Source organism: Sturnira hondurensis, unplaced genomic scaffold (assembly GCF_014824575.4).
Source record: "Sturnira hondurensis isolate 20B ecotype Veracruz unplaced genomic scaffold, ASM1482457v3 Scaffold0000566, whole genome shotgun sequence".
Lineage (NCBI taxonomy): Eukaryota > Metazoa > Chordata > Mammalia > Chiroptera > Phyllostomidae > Sturnira > Sturnira hondurensis.
In genome coordinates, this window is record NW_028073197.1 from 1,014,932 (window position 1) to 1,033,722 (window position 18,791).

The window sequence follows — 18,791 nt, forward strand, 5'->3', positions numbered from 1 at the left end:
TGGAGGAAAGGATTAGCAAAGACGGATAGCCCAGAGTGAGGAGGTTTAGTGCCCTGAAGTGATTGCTTTTGATATCTTCATCCAGTTTTATGTGCTTTCTTTTTTCCTCTCCCTCCCCTCCCCTCCCTTCCCTGTCGTTTTGTTGGAAGGACTCGATGACCCCTGCACATTTCCATAACATTTTGAAGGAGTCTTCCTTGACAAACTGATACTTCAGAGGAAATTTGGCTTGAGCCAAGGTGACAATACTTTCCCCACATCTGCCTAAGAGGGCTTGTTGCCAGGGGAGGGGGCTCCAGGAGAACTAGTCTGAGGTCTGGGCCAGCAGAACTGGGAGTTTAAGGGGCATTGTGGGAAGCTGAGCTGGAGCAGATCTCCTACGTCAAGGAACTTCGCAGAGTAAAGGCCTTGGCAGAACCACCCCCCCCCATCCCCCACCTCCCCCAAATGAAGCACATGTACTCCTCCACAAGGGAGCCAGTTTGGGGACACCTACCACCCAGAGGGCATTCTTGTCTTTGTGAGACCCCAGCAGCATTCGTAATTAAAATGACACGTTTTTTTCCTCTACTTCCTTTTCCTTGTCCAGAAAACCAGAGATAGAAACAAAAGAGAAGAGGAAGATTTTAAAACACAGCCTGAAGAGAAAAAAGTAAGATGATTCAGTGTTTATACATGTTAAGAAAAAACTATTAAAAAATATGACAAAGAATAAAAATATTATAAGTCTATACAATAGCACAGCCAGAGAGCTAGCTGGGGTGTTGCTGAATGCTAACAACTCAGTGATGAAGTCTGGAGCACGCTAATCTCACCTATTTATTTATTCATTCATCTATCCAGTATTTGCTGAGCAACTACTAAGTGCCAGCTACTGGAGACATAATAGAGAGAAAAACATAGAAATGAAGAATGCCATATTGAGACAAAAAATAAATGCCTATCTCAAAGTTCCTTCCTTCCTTCCTCCTCCCTCCCTCCCTCCCTCCCTCCCTCCCTTACTCTCACTCCTTTGGTGCCTTGCCCTCACCAAGGTTTCCATGGAAACCTTGATAAAACACCCTTCCCTGGGAGTAGTAAATGGCTTCTTGAGTGGACAGAAGGGCCTGATTTGCACAATCTAGCTCTCCATGTGGTGAACCTTGATCAGTCATTTTTTTTTAAAAAAAAAGCCTGAAACAAAACTCCTCCTCCTTTCCTTCTTCCAGAGCCTACTCTGAGGAGTAGCTCCTTCTCATAGGCTTTCCAAAGAAGTTCCTAGATGGAATAAACAGGCCTAATTAAACAAAGAGGCCATTAGACTGCCGTGGCTGCAATACATTAGTAGCCTACATAAGCAAACATAAATAAATGCCTCAAGGTTAAGAAATAAAAACCTAAAGACAGCCCTTCACAAATAACCATCAAGGCTTTTTTAAATAAGGCATTGCCTTAAGCTCTAGCCAATCAAATGATTTCCTTGCTTTACTTTCATTTCTGCTCTAGGACAGTCTTTCCCCTAACGCCTGTCAGTGGAGCTAACTTTCATTTGGTGCTGCCCGATTCGAATCAATTTTCACCCAAAGAACTCTTAACATTGTTGATATGCTCTGTTTATCTTTTGACACCTGTTCAACAACCTGCTGGCTCTCTGTGAAGCGAGAGCCCACACAGGGGTGCAGGACCGCGTCACATGACGTCTTGCCTTGGCTCCCTTCCCTTCTCTCACCCTCTCCCCTGGCCCCTCCTGCTCTAACCAGTGTGCCACCTACCGTCTTGATTCTGGCCTGGACTCTACCTCTGAGAGTCACTGGGCTAGGTAAGATGAGATGCTGTTTTGGGCAATGATGCAACCCATTTTTAGTAATGACACAAATCATTTTAGAAATCCCTGGGAACCTGGGCACCATCAAATGGGGAAGTAGAACATTTTCCTAGTGTTTTTTCCCAGCCTAGGGTCGTGAGTAACCTGAGCACAGGGTTTCTCTGCTTGTCTAAACTCCCAGTCTGTAGCAGAGTCCTGGCACATAGTGGGGCCTCAACAAATGCTATGGCCGATTTAAACCAGACAACCGGAATATCCAAAATTGATACACACGCATTCGCCTTGAAGAAAACTTTATACTTACTGAAAATACAAATTGAATAGTGAAGTTAGTCAAACAGAGATTATTTGCATCATTTAAATAGCATCTTTAAGGAATTATATAAATTAAGAAAACTCATAAAATTTAGTTTGTCATGAAATTGGTTTACACAGATTTCCAGGATTATAGTTATTTCTCTTTTTTTTGAAGTATATCTTCTATTAAAAAGATTTTTTACAAATTTATTTATATTTATAGAGGGGAAAGGAGGGAGGAAGAGAAGGGGAGAAACATCAACGTGTGATTGCCTCTCGCGCGCCCCCTACTGGGAACCTGGCCTGCAACCCAGGCATGTGCCCTGACTGGCAACCCTCTGGTTTGCAGGCTGGCGCCCAATCCACTGAGCCACACCAGCCAGGGCAGGATTATGCTTACTTCTCAGAGAGAATGCTAGAGTCAGTTGCAATCAAAGATCATTTGTGACAATATTGAAATGGTCTATAAAATGCAGATTTTTTCACATATGACAATATCTAAACAGACTATGAAAATATTCCTATAAAGATACAGTTAAAACAGCTGCTCAAAAACTCAAATTCTTTATAAAATGATCTGTTCTCCACAATGCATGGATTAATAACGAATCTTCATGTTTATGCTTGCTAACGTGAAGTGCTTCTGATTTGCCTCATTCCTGCCTTCTCACCGCTCAAAGACTAATCCCAGAGGTTAGGGTCCCGAGGCCTCTACCCAAAGGGCGCGGAGAGTGAGCGCGGAGTCCCTAACGGCCATCTTCTGTTCCCACCAAAGGCAGGACAAGCTGTAGTACCAGGTTCACCCGCTTTCAAATCCTGCCTAAGTGTTAAAGGGATAACTTAATCATGATTGAGTCTCTTCTTTTGTACATTACTGATCAGCACCCGCCCCCCATCTGTTCCAGTGTTGTTGCAGGAATCAAAAAGGATAACATATGTGAAAGTGCTTTGCAAAGTGTGAAGTGCTGGTTAAATGTGGGCATTATTATTATTACTCAGGAAGAACACTTAGGTCATCGCTTAGTAATGGTGAGGCAAACAGTGTCACTAAATAAGACAGTATAATAGTCTTAAGAGACTCTAATTCAGTTTCTCCTTTTTATTCAAGCACACAATTGCATTCTAGCACTTCACAGACAGCCTGAAATGGGCCCTGTGGAGGCTGATAAGGAAAATTAGAACAAGGAGCTATTTGCTCCTTCATTTTAATAACTGAGTCAAGGAGCAGGCACTTTAGTGCAGGCAGGAAAGAAGGAACACTCTCTCTTCCTCAGTCCTCGGTGAGATAATGACTCCATTACCAAGCAGGCCTCCCAGAACAAAAGAAGCAGGCAGCGCTCCCCATTTGGAGGAAGCAGGAAGACTCCATCCCCGTCCAAACAAAGTGCTCGGGATGTGTAAAATCAGACTTAGGTGTAGACATCGTTGACAGAACATGGTCATTTTCATAGACTTTGTTTCTTATCATTGAGGGTAAATGGGCCCTGGGTTACAGACGCCCGCTTTATATCAACGCCTCTCAGTCGCATTCACCTTTGTCTGTGTGTCCTAGAGGAGGAGAGTGTTCCTGGACCCTCCTAAGGGCTGGGTGTGAAAATTAAACTGAAAAACGTTAACGAGAGAGAAATACACATTTGGTACGAGTTTTATATGACACGGGAGCCTTCATTGAGGAAAGAGAGACACTCCAGAGTCTTTCCTGCTAGGTTTTGCCACTGGATGGCCGCTGGGACTGAGGGCAGGACGCTCCCGCGCCGTCTCAAATGTGTGAGTTCTTGACTTTGTGCAGGAGACATTTCATGACATGAGTCCCTCATGCGATTTTGATAGTACTGTTATTAAAGGAGGGGACAGTGAAACAAAGGGAGGGCTTAGGATAGAAGATGCAAGGTCTTAGTGAAGCGGGAAAAGGCGATGTTTGTGCTGTTTCTCACCCGCCAGACCAACAAGCAGAGACAGGGGCTGGATCTCTATGGACACTCTGTTCCGATGGCCAGGGATCCGAGAAGACTGCGGGTTTGTACCCCAATGGACCGTCTTACATTTCCTTTTAAGTCAGCCTTTTTATAAGGGGGCAAAAGTGTAGGTAAGGGATTTGGGACTCCGGAAAGGGGCTCATCAGATGAAAACTGCAGTCCGGCAATTTCCCGGCATCCTTTCATCCACGGACCGGTCACTTTCTTTATCTGTGCCCTGTGTCCTGGGCGGTGGTCTGTCTCTCCCACAATGGCTCCGATACCACCGGGACTGCTTCCAGTCTCTTCTGGAGCTCGAAGGTCAATCGCTGGTGGTCTCCTGGACTCGGGGTGGTCTCCTGCACCTGCTGTTTCTGAAAGAACAGCTTTTCACGCACATTAACTACTAGGCTTATTAACCATTACCTGCAGACAGATTCAAGGGCTGAGCTGGGAACGAGGGGCCGCTGCCCACTGTTCCTCTGGTGCAGGTCTCCTGGGAACCTTTAGAGTTTAGGAGAAAGAAAGCAAAGGCACAGGCCCAAGGAATGAAGTGGGGGAAGGCATGGGTGTGCTCACGGGAGAGTTTGCACTGAGTCCTTTATCTTAAGGATTTTTATCTGTTTCCTAATGGTGGGAATTTTAGTGTAGGGGGGGCGGGTCTTAATCAGAATATTCATCAGCTTTCCAGGTGTGCCCTTTGATATACTGATGAATCAAAATGAGTGTATAGAGGCATCAGGGTCATTCCCTGGTCAGTTTCAACTTCAGAGCATGTCACCAAAAAGGGCCTGGAACCGAGGCAGCTCTGCCCCCAGCACAGTCTGGAAACCATTTGCTCCTAAGCGGCCTCGGTTACGGAAAATAAGACTTTGTTAGTTATTATCTGGCTATAAATTGCTCAGCTGTCGAACTATCTGTCTCAGTTTCCCCACTCCACTTGCCTAGGCATTTCCCTAGCTTCTAGTTCACCTGCCTCAGTTTGATAAAAAGTAGGCAGGGCACAGAGCACAGTGGGTCAGACTAAGCAAGCCTAGCAAACTGGTGAAACTGAGCAAGGCCTGTTGGTTCAGTTTCTTCAGTTTCTTCCATGTTCCGTAAGTAGAACATGTTCCATGTTCCATATCAGTATGTTCCATGTGTCCATGCCTCTGTATATATTTTGTCTGTCAGGTTATTTTGTTCATTGGATTCCGCATATAAGTGAGATCAAATGGTATTTGTCTTTCTCTGACTGGTATGTTTCACATAACATAATACTGTCCAGATCTATCCATGCTGTAGCAAAATGTAAGATTTCCTTTTTTTTAATGGCCAAATAATATTCCATTGTGTAAATGTAGCACAGTTTTTTATCCACTCGTCTACTAAAGGGCATTTGGGCTGTTTACAGAGCTTGAAATGAAAATAGAGGCACATACATTCTTGCCATGAAAATAGAAGCACATACATTCTTTTAAATTAGTGTTTTGGGTTTCTTTGGATATATTTCCAGAGGTGGGCTTGCTGGGTCAAATGGCAGTTCTTTTAATTTTTTGAGGAAGTACCATACTATTTTCTTTTTTTTTTTTAAAGATTTTATTTATTTATCTTTAGAGAGGAAGGGAAGGAGAGAAGGAGAGAAATATCAATGTATGGTTGCCTCTCGTGAGTCCCCTGCTGGGAACTGGCCTGCAACCCAGGCATGTGCCCTGACTGAGAATCGAACTGTGATACTCTGGTTTGCAGGCCCATGCTCAATCCACTGAGCTACCAGCCAGGGTGAGTACCAAACTATTTTCCACTGTGGTTCCACCAGTCTGCATTCCCACCAACAGTGCATGAGGGTTTTCTTTTCTCCATGTCCTGGCCAGCATTTGTTTTTTGATTTACTGATGAGATGTGAGGTGATATCTCATTGTGGTTTTTGTTTGAATTTCTCTGATGACTACTGACATTGAGCATTTTGTCTTGTGTCTATTGGCCATCTGTATGTCCTCCTTGGAGAAGTGTTTATTTAGGTCCTTTGCCCATTTCATAATTGGGATGTTTATCTTACTGGTATTGAGTTATATAATTTCTTTATATATTTGGGAAATTAACACTCTATCAGCTGTATTATTGGCAAATATGATCTTCTATTCAGTGTGTTTCCTTTTCATTTTCTTGATGGTTTCTTTTTCTGTACAAAAACTTTTAGTGTGTTGTAGTCCCATTTGTTTATTTTTTTCCTTGCCTAGTGAGATATATTGGCACAAATATTGTTATGAGAAATGTCTGAAACCTTACTATCTTTTCTTCTAGAATTTTTATGGTTTTCCAACTTACATTAAAGTGTTTAATCCATTTTGAGTTTATTTTTGTATATGGTGTATGTCGGTGACCTAATTTTATCTTTTTGCATATCTGTCCAGTTTTCCCAACACAATTCATTGAACAGACTGTCTTTACCCCATTGTGTTCTTGCCTTTTTGTCAAATATTAATTAACCATAAAGTCATGGATTTATTTCTGTGCTCTTTATTTTCTTTCATTGATCTATATTCCTGTTCTTGTGCCAATACCATGCTGTTTGATTACTATTACCTGGAAATATAGTTTGATATCAGGTAGTGTGATCTCTCTTTGTTCTTCTTTCAAAGAAGTTCTTGAGAGAATTTCTTTCTATTTCTCTCAAGATTGCTGAGACTATTTGTGTGTGGGAGGGCTCTCCCCACAGGGCCCCCCTGGCTTCCACGGATGGTCTACCAAGACATGATCTGCTTGGAGAGGAAAGGTAGCAATCTCTCGAAGGAGAAGGGCCCAGAGCCTTTTCCTCAATGGGCTTTTATTGGGTTTGTTTTGCACAGGAATACAGGTAAAGCTCATTAATCATTGTCAGACAGTAAGGATCAAACAATAGATAACACACAAAGAACTCTGAGAACCTATTTTGAGTCAGGGTCAGATAACTAAAGGGCCATAAAACTTTGGGGAGCCAGCTCACTTCTTACTTGGACCCTTATCATTTAATTGAGAGCATTCTAAACAAAGCAGGTTTCACAGGATTTTATATATTCTTTCTTAGGTCTGATCTCCCTAGGGAACCCGCCCTTTCCAGCACAGGGTGGCATCCACCACCAGGTATTGTTTCAGGCGTAAGGCGTTGTTTCAGGCTTAAGTCAGGCAGGGGTAGTAAGGCAGCCAAGAGATTAGGAGACTTCCTGCAGAGAGAATGAGGACTCAGGCTATGTCAAAGCCAAGGGGTGAGGGTCCATCACCCCCTTTTGCTATAGCTCCCCAAGTCCTTCCCTGTGGCCTCCCCATGATTGTGCCTGCCTTAGGTCATTCCACCCTTGGGGAATCTTACCTGTCATTGGCTAACTCATCAAGCTTTGGGGGCCAGTTATGGATGCAGTTATCTCTGCAAAGTGGGAATAGAGGGATGATATCTCTATCACACCTCCTTTTAAGGAGCAGAAGTGCCACTCCCGCCAGGGAGATAAGCTTTGTCTCCTTAGTGGCTTAGGGTCTAAAGGTCACTCATTCTGCTTTAGCTATGGTGAGGTTACAGCTTCTGAAACCAGGCAGGGCAGTTCCCAAAATATTTGGGGTCTTTTGTGGTTTCCTATAAATTTTTGGAATATTTGGTTTAGATCTGTGAGCTACGCCACTAATATTTTACTAGGAATTACATTGAATCTATAGATTGTTTTGGGTGGGATGGACATTTTAATGATGTTAATTTTTCTTATTCATGAACATGGATATGTTTCCACTTATTTGTGTTTTCCTCAATTCCTTTCTTTAGTGACTTATACTTTTCTGAGTACAGGTCTTTTATTTTTACCTTCTTGGTTAAATTCTCTTCTAGGTACCTTATTATATGTTATATTTGTTTCAATAGTAAATGGGATTGTTTTCTTAATTTTTTTTGCTGGGTGGTTCATTATTGGTGTACAAAAATACCACTGATTTCTGAATATTAATGTTTTACCTGCTACTTTGCCAAATTAATGTATTAAATCTAGTAGTTACTTGGTGATTCTTTAGGATTTTGTATATATAATATCATGTCATCTGTGAATAATGACAGTTTAACTCTCTCCTTTCAATTTGGATGCCTTTTATTTCTTCTTGTCTGATTGCTGTGGCTAGCACTTCCATTTTTATGTTAAATAAGAGAGGTGAAAGAGGACATTGCTACTTTATTCTTGATCTAAAATGAAATTCTTTTAGTTTTTGCCCATTAAGTATAATGGCTATGGGTTTGTAATATATGGGATTTATTATGTTGAGGTATGATTCCTCTATTCCCACTTTGCAGAGAGTTTTTATCATAAATAGGTCCTATATTTTACCAAATTTTTTTGCCTATTGGTATGATTATGTGACATTTATCTTTCATTTTGTTTATGTGGTATATTACATTTATTGACTTGTGAATATTGTACCAACATTGCATCTCCAGAATAAATTCCAATTTGTCATGGTGTATGATCTTTTTGATGTATTGCTGGATCCATTTTGCTAAAATTTTGTTAAAGATTTTTGCATCTATGTTTATTCAGGAGATTGACTGGTAGTGTTCTTTCATTGGAGTGTCTTTATCTAGTTTTGGTATTAGGACAATGCTGGCTTCATAAAAAGAGCCTGGAAGTTTTCCTTTTCTTGATTTTTTTGAGATAGGTTTAGGAGGATGGGTGTTAGTTCTTCTTTGAATGCTTGGTAAAATTCGCCTTGTGAAGACATCCTGTCTAGGACTTTTGTTTGCCCGAAGTTTTTTGATTACTGCTTCAGTTTTGTTAGTTGTAATTGGTCTATTCATATTTTATGATTCTTCCTGATTCAGTCTTAGAAGGTTGCATGTTTCTAGGTGTTTATCCATTTTTCTCAGGTTGTCCAATTTGTTCGCACATAGTTGTTTTTAGTATTTTCTTACAATCCTCGGTATTTCTATGGTGTCAGTTGTTACTTCTCCTTAACTTCTGATTTTGTCTATTTAGGTCCTCTCTCTTTATTCTTGATGAGTCTGGTTAAAAGTTTATGAATCTTGTTTATCTTTTCAAATCTTGTTTATCCTTTCAAACAGCTCTTGGGTTTTTTTCCTTTATGTCATTTATTTCCACTGTAATCTTTATTATTTTCTTTCTTCTACCATGGGTTTTGTTTGTTATTATTTTTCTGGTTCTTTTTGATATAGGGTTAGATTGTTCATTTGGGATTTATCTTGCTCCTTGAGGTAGGCCTGTAATGCTGTGAACTTCCCTCTTAAGACTGCTTTTACTGTTTCCCATAGATTTGGGATTGCTGTATGTTGATTTTCGTTCATCTCCAGGTAGACTTTTCTTGATTGGGATCTGTCTATTGGTGAGCTCATCAAAGATATACTTCATTCTTGAAGTGTTTTTCTCTTTAGCATTTTTTTGCTACTTTCTTAGAGTTTTTATCTTTGTTTATATTTGATCTTGCACATTATCTATTTTTTTTTTTGCATTAGGGGCTTTAACATATTAGTCATAGTCCTTTAAATTCCCTGTATGATAATTCCAAAATCTGTCATATCTGACTGGTTTTAATATTTGCTTTGCCTCTTAAAACTGTGGGTTTTTTGACATGATGTGATTTTTTGCTGAAACTTATATATATTGTATTGAGTTACAAGAACTGAGGTAAATAGGCCTTTAGTGTCAAGGTTTTCTTTCTTTCTTCTTTAAAATATGGCTAGGAGTTAGGCAGTATTAATGTTTGCTATAGCGTTGGTGTCTGAGGCTTCAGATTCCTTGAGTGTCCTTGTTTAACAAATCCCTGTTGTCTTTGTTGTTTCCCAAGAATCTCCTTGGATAGAGTCCTCATCTCACAGCTCTTTCAGCTGCAATCTGTTTCTACTATACTGCTGCCCTGTTGCTGTTGTGGTAAGATGTGGGCAAGGAAAGCGTTCTGCAATCTCATGATTAAATTTCAGTCTTTTAGTGGGTTATGTTCTTCACAAGTGTTTCTTAGTTTCACTGTCCATTTTAGGTGGTATAGGAAGGCTAGAGGGGGTTGGGGTCAGGAAAAAGCCCATCCCCATATGGAATAACACTGTGGCAGGTTTTTTCCCCCCCTGGAAATGAGGTCTTTGTTGTGGAGAATGCTCTGGGAATTTCACAGTGCTTATTTTTTCCTACCCCTGCCAGAACTACAACAGGATCTTTCTTGGCTCTTCACCATAAACACCTGGTGGGGCTCCTGGAGACAAAACCCACAGAGGTATGAGGGCCCCTAAAGACTGCAGCTCCCAGGAGTTTATCACTTACACTAGGCCACACTCAGCTTCTAGCAATTCATCAAAATTGTCATTTGAGTGTTTCTATCAGTTATGGCTTCAGCGGCGTCGGCTCCCAGGTAAGCAGGTCTCAGCCCTGACTCTGGATCCACCTTCCTCTCCAGATTTTGGAGCAGCTCTTTTCCTGGAAACTTCAGTTACCTGATGGGTTCAAGAAAAGTCATTGGTTTTCCGTTCGTTTAGCTTTCTTCTTCTAGTAATAATAATAAGGGCAACAAGCCTAAGCTCTTTACTTGTCGGGGTTGAAATAGAAAAGTCACCTTTTCCAGTTTGGACAATTTTCCTAAATGTTTAATCACTGGCTCCTCTCCCACTTTTACAAAGGTGAGACACTTTTCCCTACTTTCTTGGAGCTCAGTCTAACACACCGGGGAGACCGTTCAAGCACTGGAAAATAGGTGGTTGATAGAAGCCAAGAGCATCGTGGGGCAGGGAGGAGGGCTGCATTTTAGTCTGGAGGGATGAGGTAGAAAATGGAGAGGGCAGGCAAGGATTCAGGAAGGAGGCCATACTTAAGTTGGGTCTGTTGGGAATTAACATGATCAGGAAGGGGAGATGAGACTGGAAAGGTGGTCAGGGTCTGGGGAGTAGCAGATGCAGCAGCACAGACATGAAAGGGAAACGTCTTAGTTAGGTATTATCACTTGGCATTTTTCAGAGCTTTACCAGTGTTAGGCAATTTACTCAAATGAGTCTCCGTGCTACTTAATTCAGAACACCCTCTGCACCACGGAGGGATTGCTTGCGGATGGCCTTTGCACCTCCAGCCTCTTTGCAGTTAACTGAGTACGGTTGGTGACTTTATTTTTCTCTTGAGTTGCAAGTGAAAATGTGACACATTTATTTCAATTATAAGTTGTTTTTAATGTCTTAATTTATGAGATTATAAAACAAGGGGGAAATCCTTAATTTTCATGTGTTTTGAGAATTTGTTTTGTGAGAAAGGCTTTAAACTAATTAATGAGACTAAGAACAGAATCTGCAAGTTGCAAGATGTTCAATTAACCACAGCTGCCCTTTGGGAGCGCTCCCTGGCCTTCAGCAATCCGGTGGTGGTTGCTGAGAACCGAAGGCAGGCCTTCAAGCCCAGCCCGGGAGAGGATTGTCCAATTAGAACAACAGACAGGGAGTGGGTTACCTTGAGCTATCTTTTTGCTTTAGTAAGTTTTTCTGTCTGACCTTGGGCAAACAGCATAATCTTTGGGGGTTTTCTTATCTTCCAAATGCCGATAATACTTGCTTGATTTTAAGCATTTTTTAAGGTCTTGGATGAAAGCTGTTTTATAAGCTTGTTGCATTATCAGGAAATGCCAGACTTAGAAGTTATTATTAACTATGGTGAGCATGTGAATGCATATCTGTCCCAACCCCTCGCTTCTAAGATGAGCCAAAAAGCCACCACTGGCGTTCCACTGCTGGGCTGGCATGGGCACACCATTCTTTTCATGGTATTCGAAGAGGAGTTAATAGTCAGTAGTGCCTGGTGGGTAGAAGGCGTGCTTTTACTGTTCTGTTCAGGTCGACATTATTAGTTTATTGAGCGGGCCTCATATTGCGCCGGATGGCTGGACATGGGTCACCACCATGAACACCTGACAGTGGTTCTTATAGCATAAAGGAAATGACCTGACAAAAATGTGGAATCATAAGGTAAATAAATGATCATGCTTTAAAAAGCATTAACATTATAGGAGAGAGATAATAATCAGTTTCAAGTGGATATGCTTACAACAAATATGCAGTGTTCCTCTGACCACGAGCAGGCACCTCTTCATCATGATTTCTATAAAGTTGAACCACACTGGCAAATATTTATGCTAGAGAAATAACATCCTCTTTATTTCAGCTCATTTACATTCTGTGAACGCATTGTGCTTCTTTTTATGGTGTTATTTGTTGATACTTCAGAAAAAAAACAAAGACAAAATGAATATGAATCATGCTGCCAAATCCTCAAGGCAAATGTTTCCCAAACATAGCAAGCTATTTGTTCCTGAACTCTTGCCTTTTCCCTTCCTTCTTATGTTTGCTTGTTGATGAGAAGCTAGGAAATATGTTAAGTGCAAGGCAAGATGACTTGCTGGCAAGCAATCACAAAGCTCTGCTCCGAACCTCTTCTCCCTTTGGGAATGGTCTGATGTGTGGGCTCCCTGAAGGGTGGTCTTCCCGTGATGGGGGGCCCAGGATTGGCTCACCGTGCCTCTGAGTTTCCTCAGCTGTAGCACTGTCAAAGTTACATTGTACACTGGTTTATTCATTTAAATAACAATTACTATTGTTATCTACTATGTGTCAGCAGGCATGTATACCATAGTAGGCATTGAGAAATCAAAGATTAATAAAACATAGCCCATAGTTTCTAGGGAGTTTCAATATAGTGGAAGAAACACATTCAAACTATATGTTTGACTATTTCTGTGTCTTAATGGTCTGTCAGTAACAGTGAGTCAAGTTTCTCTGGGTCATAGTTCTACCTGGTAACATAGAACCTGCTAGTGTGAGAACCCATGCCCCACCTCTCTGTCATTGATGGGATTCGGACGAGCACTTCACATGTCTTCAGGGATGGTCTTCACACTCTTCCCTAACCACTTTTGCCCCGGTGTTTCATGGGAAAGCTAACAACATTGCCCCAGATATTCAAAGGGAGGAAATTGTCTAGGGTTAATTCCAGAACCACAGTTCTAGAAACTGGGTAACTGGTGATAGCATTGATGAATCAAAAAAGAATGAAGGAGGAAAAGTGGACTTTCAGGAGAAGTTAAAAAGTGAGTATTGTATGTTTTATATGAAGGTCTCTGTTAGACATCAAATGGAGATAAAAAGTGAGCAGAGTTACCATTCTTTTGCTCAGGAGAGAACTGTACAAGTTGGCATTTACCAGCCTACAGGGGCTGTCGAAGCTGTGTTTATTGAGACTGCCCTGGGAAATTGTTCAGAGAGTGGGGAGAAGGGAAATATACTACAGAGGAGAAGAATCCAGGCTCGTTGTTAAAATCATGTTCTGGTAGATGAGAGACTGGAGAGGATATGAAGATAAAGTGTATCTTAATGAAAGGGGTCGAGGGGACCAATATAAGGAAAAGGACACAAATTTAGAGACTCATTAGCCAAACACAGACTCCCACAACTTCCCATTTTGACAGTGACTGCCCCTTCTATGTAGAGGAGAAAAGTTTGAAAACTGAAAATGGGAGGAAATAATTCCCTTGATAAGATTCTATGGCTTCCAGGCTCATGTATCAGATATTATCTTCATCCTCCTGAAACCAAACCAAACCAAACTAATGTGACTTTTGGGGAGACAGAAATACTCAGTCCTTGCAATGACCAGTAATTGTCTTTACCTATATCCTGTGTCACCTCCTCAAGTAAACACTATGCTAATTTTTGTGATGATCATTTTCTTGCTTTAAAAAAATGACATATACCCTCTTCTACCTTCTCCATCTCCTTCCCCACTTTCTTCTGGTAATCACCATACTGTTGTCTGGGTTGATGAGGTGTTGTTTTTTTTGGAGGGGACAGGGGAGGGATACATGGAAGGAGACACCTGGGGGTGGTGAACACCCAATACAATACACAGATGCTGTGTTACAGACCTGTACACCTGAAACCTCTATCATTTTATTAACCAATGTCACCCCAATAAGTGCAATTAAAAATAACATATAGCTACATGACTAATAATATATTTTTGCCTTGCTTATTTTTAAACTTTGAAAAAGGGCATCACACTCTATGCTGCCTTCTGGAAGTTGCTTTTTTCCACTTGTCATTATGTTGTTAATATTCATACATAGTGATGATTGTAGCAATACATTTTATCACTGTGTAGCATTTTCCTATGTAAATCTACCATGATTAAAAAAATTCATCATAGGAGTCAATGGGCAATGGGGTTCCACAGACATTTTTAGTATTATGAGCAGTGCTGCTCTGATCATGCTGTACATGAGCAACAATTTCTCTTGAGGATTGCATCAGACAGGAGAAGCAGAGTATGCTGTGAAAAATTAACCCCCAGGTGCAGATGGCTTCACACAACGAAGGTTGATTTCCTGGTGGGGGAGTCCCAGGGCGTAGGCTGACAGAAGCCGCACCATCATGAGCTGTCTTCAAGAGTGTGAGGCCCTCGCCTCCTTGGAGGGGAAGAGGGACCCTGGAGAACTGCTTAGGGCTTCTGTCTTATCCCAGAAGTGCAGGTGATGCTATCCACATTTCCTTTACCTGAAGGAGCCATATGGCCAACTGTAGGGTGAGAGAGGGAAGGTGAGCACTACGGGGGAGTGATGGGTGTTTGTGGTCACCTTTGTTTCTGCTGCTTGGGAGTGAAAGTCCACAGTTGTGTAGGGTTTATGAATATTCAGTTTTACAAAGCCAAATTGTTTTCCAAAGTGTCAGTGCAAATGTATGCTTTCCATAACAGTACAACAAATGTGCTTTATTTTTTAGAGCATCTAACACATATTTTTTTCTCCGAAGTCCTTTTTTTGAGACCTTTTTTTGTGCTTTTGCTTTTATGTAAAGAGAATAGAGACATTCTGAGGCATATTTTTCAGGTGAAATAAGTGATTGATGTAAGTAGGTGATGTAGCGAATGCCTGGTGCTTGTGTCTATCCTGGCCTTCCTTTGCGTCAGGTAATAGAACCTGATCTTGCATTACTGGGACCCCATTTCCTCACTCTGTGGTTTTGATGATTCTATTATTGTGTTTTGATCCCCTTCCCCTCCACTATCTTACCGTAAGAAGGAGTACAAGACACAGCCTGCATAGTTCAGATTCTTTTATTCCTTTGCTACAGTGATTATTCAGGGGTGGGCTGGTGAGCTAGGTGAGATGATTAGAGACTAATGTAAAATATTGCCTATGAAGGTTCGGAGAGAAAGACACATCCTTTGAGTTGGACCGAGGGTTGTAACCTACTGCTGCCAGTGGCTGTCTGCTCCAACCACCTCAAACACACTGTTGATAGTATAAAGCCAATGAAAAAGGAAAGAGAGGCAAGTGCAGGAGAGAGAAAGACACAGAGTCTTTCTTGGTATGTGGTTCCATCTCCTTGATTTAAGTGTGTCCGAAGACTACTAATTCCTGGACTTTCCAATCGGAGGAGCTGAGACATTCCCTATTTCACTTGCACTCATTTCAGCTGGATGGATGTCTGACAGTCCTAATCAAATAGTGAGTAGCAGGCATAAGATTCAGTTCTTGGTCTTGTGTCTCTTGGTTGGACCCTTCTCACAAATTTCATTGGGATTCTCAGCTCTGCTCTGCTGGGCTAAATACAATTACCAGCTTTAGTTTTCACATTGATTTTTTTGTAGGTAGAGACCTAAGACGACATCAGTAGAGGAAGGAGGCTTTAAGATTTTGAGAGAACATTTGGAAGGTTACATCATGAGTAATGTGTCACAGCACAAATTAATATATTGGACAATTTTGTCATTGTACCCAAGAGTAGAAATTGATTCTTGAGTTCTCTGGTCCATGGAACTATAAAAAGATACACATCCATCACCTCACACAGGATGGTGAGATTTTAACTTTGTACTTACCTCAAAGTGACAAATAGTTAATTAGACACATAAAGCATTTTCTAACATAGTCAGTTTGAACTTGAAGTTTTGCTGCTTACAAAGAAACGAATCCCAGAGAGTGCAGGGCTCAGAACATGAAATAAATCCAGAACCCTCTCCAACATCTCAGTAACAGCCAAGTCAGCTCTGAGGCTAATTAATCAAAATGAATTCACAATTAAACCCAAAAAGAAGGACTAATTACTGTGCTTAGTAGGGAGAAATGTGCTGAAAAGGGAAACCTGAAAGCGGGGAGGAAGAACAGTCTTGTTGTTGTCCTATCAAGGCCAGTGCTGCAGGCAGTTGCAGAGGGAGTCCTGGACCTTGTTCTTGTTCAGGCAAGGATGCCTCATCACAGTGAGGGCTGGAGATGCTGACACCTGCCTTCCAGGTAAATGCAGGAGGTCTTGTACCTGTCTTCCAGGATAAGGCCTGCTATTGCTGACCATTTGCGTCCCCCACAGAATTCATATATTGAAACCTAACCCACAGTGTGACGGTATTTGGAGGTGGGGCCTTTGGTAGGTGATTAGGCCATGTGGGTGGAGCTGTCATGATGGGATTAGTGCCATTATAAGAAGAGACAGGAGTCAGTATGCTTTTCTCTCTGCTCTTTACCACCTGAGCTCACAGTAAGAAGATGCATGTCTAAGCAGGAAGAATGTTCTGCAGAACTCAACCATTCTGATATATTTTTAGCCTTCAGAACTATGAAAAATAAATGTTTGTTAAGTTACACGGTCTGTGGTATATTGTTATAGCAGCTCTAACTAAGATAAGGCCTGCTTTTCCAGAAAAACATGACCTTTCAGGATCTGCCCCTTGCTCTACACATGCGTAACAGGGAATAAGGAATGAAGAGGCTCAGGTTCTGAAGGAGCCTTCACTTCCCTAATCACATCTAGTGAGTAGGGCTGGTAGACAGCCAATAGCAGCTTTCATGTCGGCTACTCCATGGCTTTGGTAGTTTTCACTACCAACAGTCTCTTGCCTCTGAATCACTACTTCTGCAGACTGACGCACATTAACCTCATCTGAAACCCAACCTGCTTCTGTTTTCAGAATATGGTGGCCTTGAAGCAAGTGTAACTTAGATCGCTACCTTTGCTGCCATCAGCTTGGTGTTGATATTTGATGCTGTTGCTAGTGAGAGTGGGGTTCTTGTGGTATCTCAAGGAAAGCATTCAGAAGACACACAAGGGAAGATGAAATACGGCAAAGTTTATTTGGGTGGAAATAGAAGGCTGCTCCTATTCCCCACCCCTGTTTGTCCTGCTGTGGAAAAAGTCCAACCATGTCTTCGGCAAATCCAAAACAAAAGCCAGTGTCCAGAGTTTCTGTTTTATATTAAAATTTAGTTCTTTAAATCCCACAGGATGCTGCTAAGTGGTCTCAGTTTCCATCGTGGTAGCTTAGTGTTATTCCTGCCTGCTTTGTTGTACCCAAGCTTCTGCCTGGAGCTGTGTTTAGAGTCCAGGCAGTTACTGGCTACCGTGGCTGTGAGGCCCACATGGTTACTATGGATAAACCACATGAATGAACAGGGCAAGCATGCATTCCAGAGAAAAAGAGAGAGTGAGAGAGAGCATGAGTGTATGCTTCTTTGTCAAGTTGGGTTATATTATCTCAGGCTTTGGACAGACCAGGCATTTAAAAAAAATAACCAATCAACTTCCCAGGCTTTTTGCAGACTTCTGATGGGTTCACCCCCTCGCCAATTGATCCCTTTTCCAGGTTAGAATGATAGGCCTCTATGGTCAAACACCTGCCCCTGTGCCATTTTTACATCTATTGCATATGTGTTTATCTCCTCTGCTTCTCCCAAAATATTTGGTACTGGAGGGAGAGGGAAAGGGAGGGGTGTTAATCCTTGGCAGGACAATGCTATGATCCTCTGGAGTGTGTGAAGCTGTCTCTTCCTGGTAAAACAAGCTTATGTTCCCTGGTTGATTATGCTCAATAATGTCTGATTCCCTTTGCTTCCTTCTTTTATTAGTAGCTAGCTAACCACCTACAGTAACAATGACATTGAGCTACAATATTGTCCACTGTCTTTGGAGTTCTGGACTTTTGCCTTTATTTGTAATCCTGGTCTCTTATTTTGGATTTTGGTTTCTTCTACCATGTTTCTTCTTTTCCCCAAGCCTCCCTGGCTCTTAGAATCTCATTCTCAAACCTTGGCTATTGTTTCTGTATGGCAATTATCTGCCTAATTCTTAATGCTAGTCACTTGATTACTCAACACATATGGAGTGACCTATTAAGTGAGAGAGTCTGGCTAGTGGCTCCATCTTCCGTCTGGGGACATAGTAATATTACATTTTCCAGCTTTCTCTCTAGGTAGGTGGGACCATGTGCCCGGGTTCTGGTCAGTGGAGTGTAAGGGGAAGTGATGGACATCACTTCTGGGCCCGGCCACTGAAATCTGGGCCTGGCCACTACAATCTCCCTGGGGACTCTTCTTTAATTGCTGGTTATATATAGAAAATTCAGTGGAGTGTTGGGAGGCCCTGGAGGAAATAGAAAAACTAGATGAAAAGATCCCAGTGTCTGAATGATTACGCAGAACCCAGCCCATGCTGACCCACATTCCACTGTGGATATTTGAAAAGTGCACACTTACTGGCTTAAGACAGTGGGATATTGAGGTCGTTGGATATAGCAGTTAGCTTGTCTTAATGAAAGTATCTCATATTCATCTATTCAAGTAGCAGATATCTACTGAGTACCTACCAAGTGCTAGATTCTGCGTTAATGCTGATTACAGTAGTGACAAAATATAGACCCTGGCTTCACAGCTCGTGTGATCTATCACTGGTGACTGATGACAGGGAGATGGAGGGCTGGTGGAAGGAGATGGAACTCAGAGAA